This window comes from Neophocaena asiaeorientalis, unplaced genomic scaffold, assembly GCF_003031525.2.
Source record: "Neophocaena asiaeorientalis asiaeorientalis breed wild unplaced genomic scaffold, Neophocaena_asiaeorientalis_V1.1 scaffold64, whole genome shotgun sequence".
NCBI lineage: Eukaryota > Metazoa > Chordata > Mammalia > Artiodactyla > Phocoenidae > Neophocaena > Neophocaena asiaeorientalis.
The window spans coordinates 5092479-5109739 of NW_020185334.1; the positions used below are offsets into that span (position 1 = coordinate 5092479).

Consider the following 17261-nt stretch of genomic DNA (forward strand, 5'->3'; position numbering starts at 1 on the left):
AATACCAATCTTTCACAGACTCTTTAAAAGAAGCATAAGAAAAACTCAAATCATTCTAAGAGGCCAGTTACATCCTGATACCAATACCAAACAGAAACATCACAAGAAAGGAAAACTACACACTAGTATTCAACAAAATACTACAAACCAAAGCTAGCAACATATAAAAAGGATTATACACCATGACATTAGATTTATCTCAGGAATATAAGATTGGTTTAACATCTGAAAATCAGTATAATACACTATATTAATAGAATAAAAGAGAAAACACATGATTATCTCAAATGTAGAAAAAAATTAACAAAATCCAACACTTTTTTTAATTAAAAAAAAATAATCCAACACACTAGGAATAGAAGGAAGCATCCTCAACCTGATAAAGAGCATCTATGAAGAACCCACAGCTAGGGAATTCCCTGGCAGTTCAGTGGTAAGGACTCGGCACTTTCACTGCCAAGGGCCTAGGTTCAATCCCTGGTTGGGGAACTAAGATTCCACAAGCCGCACAGCGCAGCCAAAAAAAAACAAAATAAAATCCACTAAGAAAAACCCACAGCTAAAACCACGCTAAATGATGAACGACTGAATGCCTCCTCCTCAAAGCGGAAAAAACAGAGATATCTGCTCTGTCACTTCCACACAGCACTGTATGTGCTGCACTGAGGTGCTAGCCAGGGCAATTAGGCAAGAAAAAGAAATAAATGGCATCCAGATTGGGAAGGAAGTGATAAAACTGTCCCTATCACAAATAACATGTTCTTATATGCAGAAAATCCTGAAGAGTTAAAAAAGAGTTAAAAAAAAAAAAAATCAGAAAAAGAACATCAGAAAGAATACTTAGGAAAAATTTTTTTTTAAAAACCCCACAAGATTTATACGCCAAAAACCGTAAATTATTATTGAAAGAAATTAAAAACTTAAGTAAATGGACAGTTATCCCATATTCATGGATTAAATTAACACTTAATTTTGTTAGGATAGCCATACTCCCCAAATTGATCTGTAACACAATCTCTACCAAAACCCCAGCTGACTTCATAGAAATTGACAATCTTATCCTAAAATGCATATGAAAATACATCTATAGTAGCCGAAATAATCTTGAAAAAGAAGAACAAAATTGAAGAATTCATACTTCCCCATTTGAACACTTACTACAAAGTTACAGTAATCAAGACAGTGTGGTACTGGCATAAAAGGCAGACACATAGATCAATGGGATAAAACTAAGAGTCCCAAAACAGACCCTTACAGTTATGTTCAATTGATTTTTAACCAATGTGCTGTGACAATTTAATTGGGAAACAGTCCTTTCTACAAATGGTGCTGTTACAACTGGATATCCACACTCAAAAGAATAAAGCTAGAACACTACATCACATTATATACAAAAATTAACTCAAAATGGATCAAAGACCTAAATGTAAGAGTTAAAACTATAAACTCTTAGAAGAAACCATAGGCGTACATTTTTGTGACCTTGCATAAGGCAATAATTTCTTAGACACGATACCAGAGGCACAAGTCACAAAAGAAAAAATTGGTAAATCAGATTTCATCAAAATTTAAAACTTCAGTGCTTTAAAGGACACTATCAAGAACCTGAAAGACAACCCACAGAATGGGAGAAAATATCTACAAATCATACAACAAATAAGGGACTCATGTCCAGAAAACATAAAGAACACCTTAAAACAACAATAAAAAGATGAATAACCCAATTTAAAAATGAACAAAGGATTTGAATAGACATTTCTCCAAAGAAGACATACAAATGGCTAATAAGCACATAAAGAGATGCTCAAAATTGCTAGTCATCAAGGAAATACAAATCAAAACCACAATGATATACCACTTTACACCCACTAGGATGGCAAAATACAAAAGACAAACAATAACAAGTGTTGACAAAGATATGGATAGATGAGAACTCTCATAGGTGGTTGGTGAGAATATAAAATGTTGCAGCCACTTTGGAAAACAGTTTAGCAGCTCTTCAAAAAGGTAAACACAGAGTTGCCATATGATTCAGCATTTCCACTCCTAGGTATGTACCCAAGGAAAATAAAAACATATGTTCACACAAACATTTACACAGCAATCTTCATAGCAGCATTATACATAATAACCAAAAAAGTGGAGACAACCCAAATGTCCATCAAATGATGAATGGGTAAACAAAATGTGATATTTGAGATTTTTCTTGTTTCCTGAGGTAAGCTTGTATCACTATATACTTAACAAAATGTGATATATACACACAATGGAATACTATTTGGCAATAAAAAGGAATCAAGTTCTTATACTCCCTTTTACTGAGCTCCGCCAGGCAACTGCCCTCTCCCACCTTGCAGAGCCTAGAGAACTATGTTCTGGAGAGGGTAAAACAGAGGATCTCTGGTCTGGAGAACACCAGGCACAGCATAAAGTGGGGGGTATCCTACTGAAAAAAAAGAGAAATTAAGGGGCATCCCACATGCCCCTTGGGATGGTTAATTTTATGTGTTGACTTGTCTGGGCTAAGGGATGCCCAGATAATTAGTAAACATTATTTCAGGTGCATTTGTGAGGATGCTTCTGGAAGATTAGCATTTGAATTCGTGAACTGAGTAAAGCAGATGGCCCTCCCCAATATGGGTGAGCATCATTCAATCCACTGAGGGCCCAAATAGAACAAAAAGGTAGAGGAAGGGTGAATCCAAGATCTCTCTGATTTGGGACATCCATCTTCTTTCCTGCCCTTGGACACTGGCACTCCTGGACTTGGACTGAATCACACCACTGGTTTTTCTGGGTCTCCAGCTTGCAAACAGTATATCATAGGACTTCAAGGCCTCCAAAATCTCATGAGCCAACTCTTTTCATAAATACACACACATATATATATACATATACGTGTGTGTGTGTGTTTGTATCTTCTATCGTTTCTGTTTCTCTGGAGAAGCTTGACTAACACACCCCTCTATCCTGCCTTAGTCTCCAAATAGGAGACTGAAACCTCCTCATTCAGGGAACTGGATCAAAAGTACTGACATCAGGGGTTCCCCAGGCAAACAGCCAAGACAGATGGCTCTAAAGTGAAGGCCACACCCACAAGCCCCACATCTGTGTGCAGAACTAACTCCCATCTCTTTAGTGTCCCACTCTCAAATACACTTAAGCAATCAGGAATCACCTAGCATGTAAAGAAAGACTCTATCATGAAAGGAAACAAAACAAACAGAAAAAAACTACTTGGCTGAAACCTAGACTATGCAAGGAGAAAGAAATATTTTTAAAGAAACTATCACTAATATCAGTGGGATAGGAGATACTACATCTATAAGGCAATAAATAATTTTTTTTAAAAAGGAACTTGTAGAAAACAACAAATTAAAGCTATGATAGCTAAAATTTAAAAACTAAATAGAAGGTCCAGAGGATCATATTGTGTAAGTCATCCAGAAACTTCAGCAAAAATAAAGAGGATGAAAAATAAGAGAGAATAAAAATTAAAGGACCAGTATAGGAGAACCAACATGTAAAAATCAGGATAGAAGCAGATCCATATAAGGGTGTATATCACAGTAACATTTCAGGCACTGATGACAAAAAGAATCTTGAAAAATCTGTGGGAGGAAGGGGGAAGAAGGTGGTGGTAAGAGAATATTTGGCTCCAAACTACCCAAAACAACTCTGGAATCTAAAAGGCAATGGAAAAACAGCCTTAAAAACCTGAAGAAAATGATTTTCAAACCCCAAATGCATTTAAACACGAGGCGGGGGTAAAAGCATTTTTAGGCATGCAAGGTCTTAAAAAATGTATGTCCTGTGCATTCTTTCTCAGGAAGCTACTAAAGATGTGCTTCACCAAAAGGAGGAAATTGACCCAAAAAAAGGGAAGATACAGGAAAAAGGAAGGCTGAGATAGGCAAAAGGCAAAGGAAACCCCAGGATCTGGTGAAAGCAGATCCCTGCATGAGACTCATGGGCTAGACAAGCAGAGAACCATCAGTCCAGGACAGAGCCGGTTGTGAGGCTCAAGGAGAGGCCTCTTCAGGAAGCGCCTGCATGCATGCAGATGAATTTTAGACAACGAGCGCAGAATATGAGATTGAATTAGGACAGCTGCGCGGAAAGCTAAGCAACTGAATAATACAAGGCAATTACTGATTCCAGGATAAACAAAAATTATGCAGAAAATAAAAAGTAAAATGTATTTCATAGACAGCTCAGCATTTATAGTCATGATAACAAACACTAAATATTGACCTAAACAACATTGTGTTTTCAACAATATTAAGAGGATGGGAAATATGTGTGTATGTATGTAGTAGGGACACAGGGGTTAAAGGGAGCTCCCTTTAATGCTAACTGAATGTTTTAGAAGCAAAGCCTAAAACCAATAATAACAACAACAACCTACACAACCACAACTAATAAAAAAGCAGAAATATAGCAAGAAATTTAGTGATAAGGACCCAATTCTTTTTTTTTTTATTGTAGTTGATTTACAATGTTGTGTTAATTTCTGCGGGACAGCAAAGTGATTCAGTTATACATATATATACATTCTTTTTCATATCCTTTTCCATTATGGTTTATCACAGGGTATTGAACATAGTTCCCTGTGCTATATAGTAGGACCTTCTTATTTATCCATTCTATATGTAATAGTTTGCATATGCTAACCCCAAATTCCCCCTCCATCCCTTCCCCACCTCCCCTCTCCCTTTGGCAACCACACGTCTGCTCTCCATTGATAAGGACCCAATTCTTAAGTGCTAAACTCTGCTCCAACCTGAAGAGCAAGCTGGAGAGAGCTGCTGTGGAGGAAGGAATAGGGTGGGAAGGATGCCATAACTCACAAGCCTCGTGCATGGAACTATCTGCAGTTTAGATCACGCGTACGGACACTTTCAGAGCAGCACGGTCCCACAGAAATACAATGCAAAGCACATATGTAATTTTAAAATTTCTAGTAGCTGCATCTAATAAAAAGGTAAACAGAAACAGGTGAAATTAATTTTACTAATATGTCTTATTTAACCCAATAAATCCATCATGTTATCATTTCAGCATGCAATCAATATAAAAATATTTACACTCTTGGTGTTTTACCTAAGTTTTCAAGTCAGGTATGTATTTTATGTTTCTAGCACCTCAATTTGGACTGGCCACGTGCCAAGTGCTCAACAGTCACTTGCAGTTAGTGGCAACCGTAATGGACAGTGCAGTTTAAGGGATTTTCGTTTTATTATAAGAAAAGCACTTATTATACAAACAGCTCATGCAGCTCAATATCAAAAAAACAAACAACCCAAACAAAAAATGGGCAGAAGACCTAAACAGACATTTCTCCAAAGAAGACATACAGATGGCCAACAGGCACATGAAAAGATGCTCAACATCGCTAATTACTAGAGAAATGCAAATCAAAACTACAATGAGGTACCACCTCACACCCACCGGTCAGAATGGCCATCATTAAAAAGTCTACAAATAACAAAGCTGGAGAGGGTGTGGAAAGAAGGGAACCCTCCTACACTACCGGTGGGAATGTAAATCAGTGCAGCCACTATGGAAAACAGTATGGAGGCTCCTCAAAAATTTAAAAATAGAACTACCATATGATCCAGCAATCCCACTTCCTGGTATATATCTGGACTATAATTCAAAAAGATACATGAACCTCTATGTTCACAGCAGCACTATTTACTATAGCCAAGACATGGAAGCAACCTAAATGTCCACTGACAGATGAATGGCTAAAGAAGATGTGGTATATATATATATATATATATATATATATATATATATATATATATATCACTTTTCACTTATATCATTCAAAATTATTGAAATCATTTATATAAAGTAGGCCCTGGATGAGTGTTAAGAGTTATTATTACTTAGTCAAAGACAATTTTTTAAAGAAATTTGATAACCTTTGATTCTTTCTTTTTTTTTTTTTTTTATAAATTTATTTATTTATTTTTGGCTGTGTTGGGTAGCTCAGTAGTTGTGGCTCATGGGCCTAGTTGCTCCGCGGCATGTGGGATCTTCCCAGACCAGGGCTCGAACCCGTGTCCCCTGCATTGGCAGGCAGATTCTCAACCACTGCGCCACCAGGGAAGCCCTGATTCTATTTTTCTAATAGACAAAAGTATCTTTATCCAAACCCTGTCATTTTAATTTAATTTTAATTTATTCATCTGTATTCTCTTAACAATGTAATGCACATGATTTAGAACTTTTTTTTTTTTTTCGGTACGCAGGCCTCTCACCGCTGTGGCCTCTCCCATTGCGAAGCACAGGCTCCGGACGCGCAGGCCCAGCGGCCATGGCTCACGGGCCCAGCCGCTCCACGGCATGTGGGATCTTCCGGGACCAGGGCACGAACCCGTGTCCCCTGCATCGGCAGGCAGACTCTCAACCACTGCGTCACCAGGGAAGCCCCAGTTGACTCTTTTAAAATGCTCATTTTTTTTCTTTAATCAGTAAAGCAAGAGCAGCTGCATTTCGTTTTATTTTGTTTTTATAAATTTATTTTATTTTTGGCTGCATTGGGTCTTCGTTGCTGCGCACGGGCTTTCTCTAGTTGCGGCAAGCGGGGGCTACTCTTCATTGAGGTGCACGGGCTTCTCATTGCAGTGGCTTCTCTTGTTGTGGAGCATGGGCTCTAGGCACGCAGGCTTCAGTAGTTGTGGCTTGCGGGCTCTAGAGCATGGGCTCAGTAGTTGTGGCACACGGGCTTAGTTGCTCTGTGACATGTGGGATCTTCCTGGACCAGGGCTCGAACCCGTGTCCCCTGCATTGGCAGGCGGATTCTTAACCACTGCAGGGAAGTCCCTGCATTTTGTTTTTAAGGACTGGATTCTTCAAAAAGTATCATCAAAGCCCAGTCTCAAAAATATGATCTGTAAGAATCTAGAACTAAATAGCATATTTTTAGATGAAATAAAATGGTCTCTAGTGTAAAACAGGCTGCATGAAAAAAGGAACTGTAAAATACATTTTGCATACTTTTAACCCATTTTTAACACCATGTGGCATTCTGCCTCTCAATGTAAAATTTTTTCACTTGTTCCTACAGTGTTTGCAGTCTCAAAAAAGTAACAGTTTTATGATAAAAGACACCCTACAGACCATCTATTCCCAGGCCTGAGATCTATTTCCCTAACAAGAACTTGGGGGACCGGGCCAGGGTCTCACAGCTGAAGGCCAAGGGCAGGAGAAGAGTCGGGTCAGCTCTCTGAAGGCAAACCAGCACCATCTGTCCCCTGTACAACTGCTAAGGTCAAACGCTAACTGGGCTGTCAAGGTAGGTGTGCCCTCCCTCCCAGAGCCCCTGGCCAAGTCACAAGTTCCTAACATAGGGCACGACTTCGAATAAAGCTAAGTGAGTGGTGGGTCTCTCCTGCTAATCAAAGAAAGAAAGAGGAAAAGACAGAGACAGAAAGGCTGGGAGGGGGGAGGAAGGAAAAGAGGGAGGGAGGGGCTCCACAGCTAAGGTAAATGGTTGGAATTCATTTAATTCGCTATTATGCTATGTGACATGGCACACTTCTTCATAAATAAAAAATAAAGCTTACCGAGATAAAGCCCATAACACATCTGGACAGCAGTTGCATAGACCTTGAGCCTGCATACTTGCTAAAGTCCTATTAGATAAAGAAGGCATACTTCCTTGGCTTCATTACAGCACTGGGCACAGGTGCTGGAAATGAACTACATGAGGAACTGAAATCTGAAATGAACCAAACCAATTTGCTAATTTCCAAATATGGTAAAAGCACGCTTACCCATCCTGGAAGGAGCAAGTTATCAAAGTGACCGGCCCTCAGAGCATTGCTTAACAATAAAAGGTGATCAAGAAAGTCTGTTGGATGAAGAAATATTCCAGATAAGAGGAACTGAGACTATTTTATTTTGGCTGTTTATAGGGAAATTTTCCAAAAAATATACTGAATCTTTCCCAACTTTCATAAAAAATACCACATAATGAATATTCCTTTGATATTCCAGATGAAAATTTTCACCTGTCATCACAATGGGCGATATATATGTTAATGCCCTGCTGAGTTGTGCCTACACAGAGCTGCTCACGGTGGAGCCAGGGAGGCCTCTGCCTGTTTGCCACAGCTTTCCATGAGCTGTCAGAGGGCCTGCCTCCCAAGGCTCCCTTTCCCCTCTGGGTTCTTCAACTTAATCCAGTGACCCCAGAAACCTCGGGGACCAGTTTGTCAGGGTGGTGGGACATTTTCCAAGTCTCTCCACGGACTTCCATGGACTTTGGTGTGAAGGCGTCAAGCCCTCTGTCTTAGGTAATAAAATGGCTGTTACCTTTACTTCAGGATTAGGTTTCTACAGTGGACCATGCCTTCTGGACTTGAGCCTCAGCATTTAATTCTTCCTGCCTCAGTAGAACAATGCTGTTGGACAGGCTTACCTCTACGGTCTCTTCCATTTCTAAACCTCTGTGATCCAAAATCCAACAGCTGTTCCAGGAACAAATAATGCCAATGTACAAATGATTCCGGAGAAGAGCGTGAGAGGGAGCCCCCTCCCATCACACAACTCATTTTATGAAGCCCTGAGAGTGAAATCAGACAAGGGCAGATTAAGAAAGGGAAATCAGGGCTTCCCTGGTGGCGCAGTGGTTGAGAGTCTGCCTGCCGTTGAAGGGGATACGGGTTCATGCCCCGGTCTGGGAAGATCCCACATGCCGCGGAGCGGCTGGGCCCGTGAGCCATGGCCGCTGAGCCTGCGCATCTGGAGCCTGTTGCTCCGCAACGGGAGAGGCCACAACAGTGAGAGGCCCGTGTACCGAAAAAACAAAAACAAAAAAAAGAAAGGGAAATCACAGCCAATTCTATACCTGAACAGAGAAGAGAGAATCCTAAACCAACAGAAGCAATCTGAAGCAAGCAATACATAAAAAATACTCCAGAACCAAGTGAGGTTTCTCTGAAGAGTGAAAGGTTAGTTTAATATTAGAAAAATTACCATACTTAAAAACTGAAGTAGAATAAAAGCACGTGATCATTTTAATGAAAATAGAAAAAAATAAAAACATTAGAAATCTAATAGAAATTTCTTAACGTGAAAAAAGCATCCCTACAAAGAAAGTGTAGCAAACGTGCTTACTGATGAATCTTAAAAGCAATTTCTTTGAAACAAGCAGAAAATGTAGATTTCTGAAAATATCATTTAAACTAGCATTCCACAAATATAAAATACCTAGGAATGAACTTAGTAAGGCATGTGCCAGACCCTGCCACATTGATCTTCAAACTTAATGCAATCCCAGTCACAATCTTGAACAGGGAATCTGAGGAAGTGCAAAAAGGACTAAGATACATGAGAGAGAGAAAAAAAGAAGACAGGAAAACAGAGGAGGGAGTTTGTATTACCAGTTCTAGCAGAACTACCACCATGCTATAGTAAATCAAATAATGTGCTGGCAAAGGGGTAAACAAACAGGCCAAAGAAACAGACTTCACAGACCAGAAACAAACCCACAGGTTCATGCAAATGAATGATGGGAGAAACACTGCAGATCAGTGGGAAATAAAGACTATTCATTCAATAAATTATGGTCCAACAACTGTTTATCCATTTGGAAAAAAATAAAACTGGACCGATACTTCACATAACACCTAAAAATCAATTACAGATGAGCTAAAAGCTCAAATGTATAAAGCAACCATACTCCAGTAAAAATTAATTTAAAAAATAAAATAAATAAAATTTATACTTGAAATAAAATTAGAATCTTTTAGAAAATGTTTTCATGAACTCAGAGGAAGGAAGGAGTTCTTAAACTAGACACAAAAATTACAATACAAAAAGAATGGTAGATTTGATCATATTAATATTAAAACTTCTCTACAGACTGGAATAAAATATTTGCAATCCACATATCCAGTAAATGTCTTATAAACTAGAACATATAAAGAACTCTCAAAACTCAACGGTAAAATATAAAACAATCCAGTCGAAAAGTGGGCAAAAAACATGAACAGGTATCTCAACAAAGAGCAGAAACAGATAGTAAATAAGTATGTGAAAAGATATTCAAATCATTTCATACTGTATGCAAATGTCAAACAATTATGAAACTAACCTGAAACTAACATAACATTATATACCAACTATATTTCAATTAAAATAAGATATTCAATATCATTAGCCAACAGGGAAATACAAAATAAACCTCAATGACACATCACTACATACTTACCAGAATGGCTAAAAAAAATAGGAATAACACCAAATGTTGGTGAGGATGCAGAAGACATGCTCTGCAATAAGAGAAGCCACCACAATGAGAAGCCCACGCAGGGCAACAAAGAGTAGCCCCTGCTCACCGCAACTAAAGAAAGCTCACGTGCAGCAACGAAGACCCAACGCAGCCATAAATAAATTTATTTATTTATTTAAAAAACACATCACAAAGAAATGGGGGTGGGGTATGCGGCAGAGTCACAAACTAGAATATATTTGCAAGACGTATAACAAGCAAAGGATGAGTAGTCAAAATAAAACAATCCAATAGAAAAATGGGCAAAGGAGGTGCCTAGAGCTAGGCTCCCCTGTCTCTCCCCTGTCTCCCAGCCAAGTCTCCACAGGTCTGGCAAGGCGGTGGGGGTGGAGGTGGGAGTCTCCTGATCCCTTGTATTATCTCTGCCTTGACAACCACCCTGGGGAGGTGAGGGCCATGTCCTTCACTATCCTTTTATAAAACCTGAGAAAGCTAAAGTCTAAATACAGAAAGACCATTTGCCAGGGAATCTGGGGACAGCACACACTGCTCTCTTCTCTCAGTGCCTGTCATCTGGGACAGCACAGATGACAGTCACAGATGGTCCTGTCTGCCTCTCACAGGAAGAAAAAATCATGACTTGCTGATGCCAGGAAGTCCCAGACCCCAAAGAGCTGGTTATCCTGAAGGTTCCCCGCAACCAGAGCCTCTTCATGTACCTCCTGTCTCCATCCCTGCAGCTCTCCACCTGCCAAACCATCACTAGAGGTATCTGAGCAGGTGTCCCCTCTTCAAAGCTCTTCACCAAGGTCTCCCACGGCACCACACCTGCCCACACCTCCACCTCTCAGCTCAGGCACCTTCACAGCTTCAAGGCCTCCACACGGCCAACGCCAGCACGTGCCCTTGAACATGCAGTGTTCTTACACCCCCTCTCCTCTCACACCTAAGTCTGGTCCTCAGCCTCTCTCTCACCTCAGTCTGACCATAAGCTTCCTGAGGACAGGATCCATTCTCATTCTCTCTGATACCTGGAGCACAGCACAGGTATCCATCAAGTCTGCTAACTTGAGTCTGTTGATGTTACTTAAATCAGTGGCTACGGACTGTGTTATTATATTTTTAGATTTATACCTATTAATCTAATGCATCTTTACTGTCTCCAAATCCCAAATTCCACATTAAGCCCTCTAAAAAGGAGGTCAAAGCACTCCGGTCCTATTTCAATAGATAAATAACACTTAAGTTACACATACCATGCAGCCAAAGTTGAGAGACCTTATATGCATATAAATGTAAACAGAAGATGGAAGCGTTTTACATTGAATATAATAGGCAACAGACACATGGTTGAAGGCCATAAATGTGAGGTTTTCAGTGCTTTTGTCTTTAAAATACTGACATCCTAACATTCATTTGAATGGAAATTAGCCTCTGTATTAATTAAGTTTTACCCTGGAAACATCTTCAGGTTTTTCTGGACTTGTTTTCTGATCATTAGAAGACAGATGTGCACACACACATTTAGAAAGCAAACACGCACCTTAAAAATTTACTTTCCTAGGCTCTTAGAGTTACTTTCAGGAGGGAACAGCAAGCTCAGTGCCTGTCGTTTAAAGCATAAATGTTAAAAAGCCTTCCTATCAGAGCTGCCAATTTGAGTCTACATTCAGTGTAATTTTTACTTTATACCCTGTTTTTAAGACGTTCAGGAGAATCTCCAAAAAGATCAAGTTTCCAAATATCTAAAAGCATATAATTTACATGAGCATACTGAGAAGCTGAAGTATGTAAGTCTTACAAATAACATCTCATCCTATATCCTGCATTCTTGAGCCCACTTTCTGACCTGAAAACAGGCATTCTTTCACAAAGAGGAGACGAGACGTTGATAGCGTCTGACCCCACCAAAAATAAGTGTGCATGTGTGTCTTTACTGAAGAGGGAAAGATCCTAAAATCCTTAAGAAAATTAATTTTGGGAGGGAATGGAAGTAGATTAAACAATATCACATGATTGTCCTGTCATTTAAATACAAAGCAGAGATAAACTCTAATAAAGAAAGTCAATGACCTTCTAGATTATTCTGTGGGAAAATCCAAGGCACTCTGAAATTCACATTTGTCTTCCTTCTAGCATTGCTGGTCTGTGTCACAAGCCAAAGCAACTACTCCAGATTAAAAAGATCAGAAATTAACTTTAGGCTCCTAATCTTCAGATTTCAATTTTTATCAAGAAAATTATTATACTTCCTTCTATCATCTTAAAAAACCTTCATTACCTATGGGAGCAGAAACAGCAAAGGCCCTAGAACTTCTGAAGGAAAAACTGTAATTCAAGAATGAGAGATCATTTCATAACCTGCTGCCCCTACTCCCCCAATCTAATTTTATCACACACATGCAAAAGGACAGTATCAAGGAAGGAATCACAAACTTTAACAAAATACCAAGGAAAAATGACAAATGACAAATGAGCAAAGATCTTGCTGGCAACAACTTAGATAAAATTTGAAAAGGTAACTGCAGTGTTAAAAAAAAAAAAGAATCAGCTTTTCCTATTATTCATATGGTAACTTTGAATGCCAAAATGGGCTCAAAAACAAAAAGATTAAGTCCACAGAACAGTCCTACCTTTTAGTCACTCTATATCCTTAACCTGGTCAGTTGACCCAAGATCTGGGCCTCCCATTCCTGCTGGGCCCACAGAAAATCCCCACCTGGCCCTGTGTGGGATGCTTCACTAATAAACAACATTTAATTTTTATTTAATACTTTGTCAGAAACAGACATAGGCACTGACCCATGAGGCAGTCATGGTCTCAGGTTCTAGTAAAACAGACATGCATTCAAAGCCTACCTTTTCATGTGACTTCAGACAGCGTACTCAGCACCTCTAAATGTTAGGTTCCCTTATGTATGAAATGGACTAATCACTAATCATCAGAGAAACGAAAATCAAAACCACAGCGAGATGTCATCTCACACTTGTCAGAATGGCTATCATCAAATAGACAAGTGTTGGTGAGGATGTGGGGAAGAGGGAGTCCTCGTGCACTGTAGATGGGAGTGTAAACTGGTGCAGCCATCGTGGAAAACAGTATGGAGGTTCCTCAAAAAATTAAAAGTACAACTATCGGGGGACCTTGAAGATGGCGGAAGAGTAAGACGCGGAGATCGCCTTCCTCCCCACGGATACACCAGAAATACATCCACACGTGGAACAACTCCTACAGAACTCCTACTGAAGGCTGGCAGAAGACCTCAGACCTCCCAAAAGGCAAGAAACTCCCCACGTAACTGGGTAGGGCAAAAGAAAAAACAGAGACAAAAGAATAAGGACGGCACCTGCACCAGTGGGAGGGAGCTGGGAAGGAGGAAAAGTTTCCACACACTAGGAAGCCCCTCCGCGGGCGGAGACTGCGGGAGGCGGAGGGGGGAGCTTCGGTACCAAGAAGTGGTGCACAGCGACGGGTGCGGAGGGCAAAGCGGGGAGATTCCTGCACAGACGATCGGTGCCGACCAGCACTCACCAACCCGAGAGGCTTGTCTGCTCACCCGCCGGGGCGGGCGGGGCTGCGAGCTGAGGCTCGGGTTTTGGTTTTGGACGGAGCTCAGGGAGAGGACAACTTCTGGGTATTTATCTGAGGAAAAGGAAAACACTAACTTGAAAAGGTATCTGCTCCATGTTCACTGCAGCTCCATGTTCTGCTCCATGTTCACTGCAGCATTAATTATAATAACCAAGGCAGGGAAACATCCTAAGTGTCCATGATAGATGAATGGGTAAAGAAAATGTGGTGTGTGTGTACACACATACACATACACACACACACAAAATGGAATATTATTCAGTACTGAAAAAAGAAGGAAACCCTGCCATTTGCGACAACATGAATGGGCATTAAGACAGAGAAAGACAAATACCATATGATCTCACTTATATGTGAAATCTAAAACAAAACAAAACACCAAACTCAAATGCAGAGAACATACCGGTGGTTGTTAGGGGGTTGGGGGTAGTGAAATGGGTGAAGGGAGTCAAAAGTATAAACTTCCAGTTATGAAATAAATAAGTCCTGGGAATGTAATGTACTGTATGGTGACCACTAACAATAATATACAGTATTGTATACAGAAGACCCTTGAACAACATGGGTTTGAACTGTGAGAGTCCACTTCACTTGGATTTTTTTCCCAATAAATACATACTACAGTATTACAGATCCACAGTTGGTTGAATCCAAGCATGTGGAACCTCAGATATGGGAAGGGGAGGGTGCACTGTCAAGTTATATGCAGATTTTCAACAGCACAAAGGGTCGGCGCCCCTAATGCCCAAGTTGTCTAACTATATATACATATATCCAACGATTATGTTGTATATCTGAAACTAATATAATGTTATATATAAATTATATCTCAATAAAAAAGAGATGCAATCCACTAAAAACTCAATGCATGTGTTCTACATCTTTAAGAAGCTATTACATGTTTCATTCAGAAAACATGAATTCATAAACTCTACAATGGCAAAGACAAAGTCCCAAACAAACACGTTTTACCACTGGCACCTCTTGCTTTCTCTGTATGTGGAACGCCTGGCCACCAAATGATTAGACTTTTTTTTTCCAATGTGAAAACAAGCACCATGAAAATAAAAACCACCCAAATGCCCTTCAGTTGGCGAATGTGCAAACAAATTAGTCTATCCATGCAATGGAATACTACTCAGCAATTACAAAGGAATGAACCACTGACACCTACAACAAGGAAGATGGCTCTCCATTATGACGAGTGAAAGAATCCAGACACTACCCCACCCCCCAAGATAGCACATACTCTAAGATTCCATTTAGATAACGTCCTAGGAAATGCAAACTTATCTAGAGTGACAGAAAACAGATAGGTGGTTGCCTGGAAGAAAGAGGCCAGAGGGATTACAAAAGGGCAAGAGGAAATTTCTGGGCGTGATGGGTATGTTCATTATCTTGACTGGCGTGTTGGTTTCATGGCTGTATACACATAAAACACACCAAATTATACACTTTAAACATGTGCAATTTACTGTATGACAACCATACCTCAATAAAGCTGTTGAAAAAGGGAAAAAGACCATTTAAAAGAAAAACTAACACATCTTCCTGGCTTGGTGTATTGTCTTTAAACCACCCTCTTTTCCAAACAGGTATATGTCCTGAAAAGTTATGAAACTACAATACCTTTCCCCTTAAGTGATCTGCATGCATGAACAAAACCTTAATAATCCAAAGACTTAAATATAACAATAGCTAATTAATATTTACATAGCTGTGACTATGTGCCAGGCACTATTTTAAGCATTTTTCTTACATTAACTTATCTGACCCTCATACCAGCACTATTTTAGAGATGAGGAAACTGAAGCACAGAAGGGTTAAGTAATCAGCTCAAGGTCACACAGCTGGTAGCTGGAGGAGCTAGGATTTGAACCCAGAGAGTCTGGCTCTAGAGTTCGTTTCTGTACCCACTGTGCTTATTGGCATATACAATATAAGAAACAGTATAGGACGTGTCCCGGTCCGCGAAGATCCCACATGCCGCGGAGCGGCTGGGTCCGTGAGCCATGGCCGCTGAGCCTGCGCGTCCGGAGCCTGTGCTTCGCAACGGGAGAGGCCACAACAGTGAGAGGCCCGTGTACCACAAAAAAAAAAAAAAAAAAAAAAAAAAAAAAACAGAATGAGAAAAGAAAGACATCCCATGACTTTTCGAAAAGATAAATTTATTACTAGAAGATCCGCCTTGCAAAGATGCTATATGAGTCCTTCAGGTTGATGGGTCCGTGAGCCATGGCCGCTGAGCCTGCGCGTCCGGAGCCTGTGCTTCGCAACGGGAGAGGCCACAACAGTGAGAGGCCCGTGTACCACAAAAAAAAAAAAAAAAAAAAAAAAAAAAAAAAGAAACAGTATAGGAAAATCAGAAGCAATGAATATTGCACTTGCAAAATACTTTTCTTCCTCACATTCACAGAATATAAATATCCACTACATTTTGTAGCATACACAAGACTAAATAAAACACAACAGGACCTTCATTCTTCTTTTCCCAATTAATAGATGGAGGAAGGAGAGACAGAAAAGCTGGACAACTTGCTTAGGACACAGAATAAATGGCAAGTTGATTAGTTGGTCGAACCAACTAGGAAGTTGGTTTACCACATTCCCAGTCCAACTCTCTTCACTGTCTTCAAATTCCTAATAATTTTAAGTAAATCTGTAAGGGAGAAAAACCGAACATACAGCAACGTGGAAAATGTAAAAGTCATTTGCTATTTCTCAAACACCTTACTAGTTCCTGAATTCCATCCACAGGATCACAACCTCTGACTGATACTGGCCTGGAGTCTTTTTTTAAAGCGCCCCACATGATTTTCATGAGCAGCCAAAGTTGAGAAACCCCAAGACATCTTAGATTTAGAGTTCTCATTTTAAAAAGACAGATGAAAGCAAGGGGCCAAAGCAGCTTTGGTAAACTACGGCCCCAAGTTTTCCAAGTTGATATTGAACTACTGAATACCTGTAGGATTTTGAGTTCAACTTTAAATAAATTAAAAATATGCACAAAGTACATGAGATATTATCACAGCAAAAGTTACATAACAATACACGGGACTGGCATTCTCAACCTTTTAGAATGCTAAATTGGCATCTTGACATCAAGGTGATGGATAAAAGCACAGAAAAAACGTGCCATATGTCCACTGCATTTAAAGCATGGAATAAACTGACCATATATTGTTTCAGAAGCACAAGTTGAAAAGAGACAGTCTTTGTCTTTAGTCCATGCAGGAATCAATGGTCTCTGAACTTAAGGTGCACTTCGTAGGGAAGATTCTTACTCAGTGGGCCTGGAGATGGAGTCAGACTGTGTTTCTAACAAGCTGCCAGGTGATGCGGATGCGGCTGATAGATAGACCACACCTGGAGCAACAAGGCCTTAAGTAACTTCAATATTGGCTGTAAAATTAGCCAGTT

At 39.9% G+C, this 17261-nt stretch overlaps 1 protein-coding gene across 1 annotated transcript in view; it reads right to left on the minus strand.

The window, feature by feature from the left end:
- The window catches only part of SLX4IP (SLX4 interacting protein), a 186654-nt gene that overhangs the window by 168503 nt on the left and 890 nt on the right, over positions 1 to 17261 (minus strand).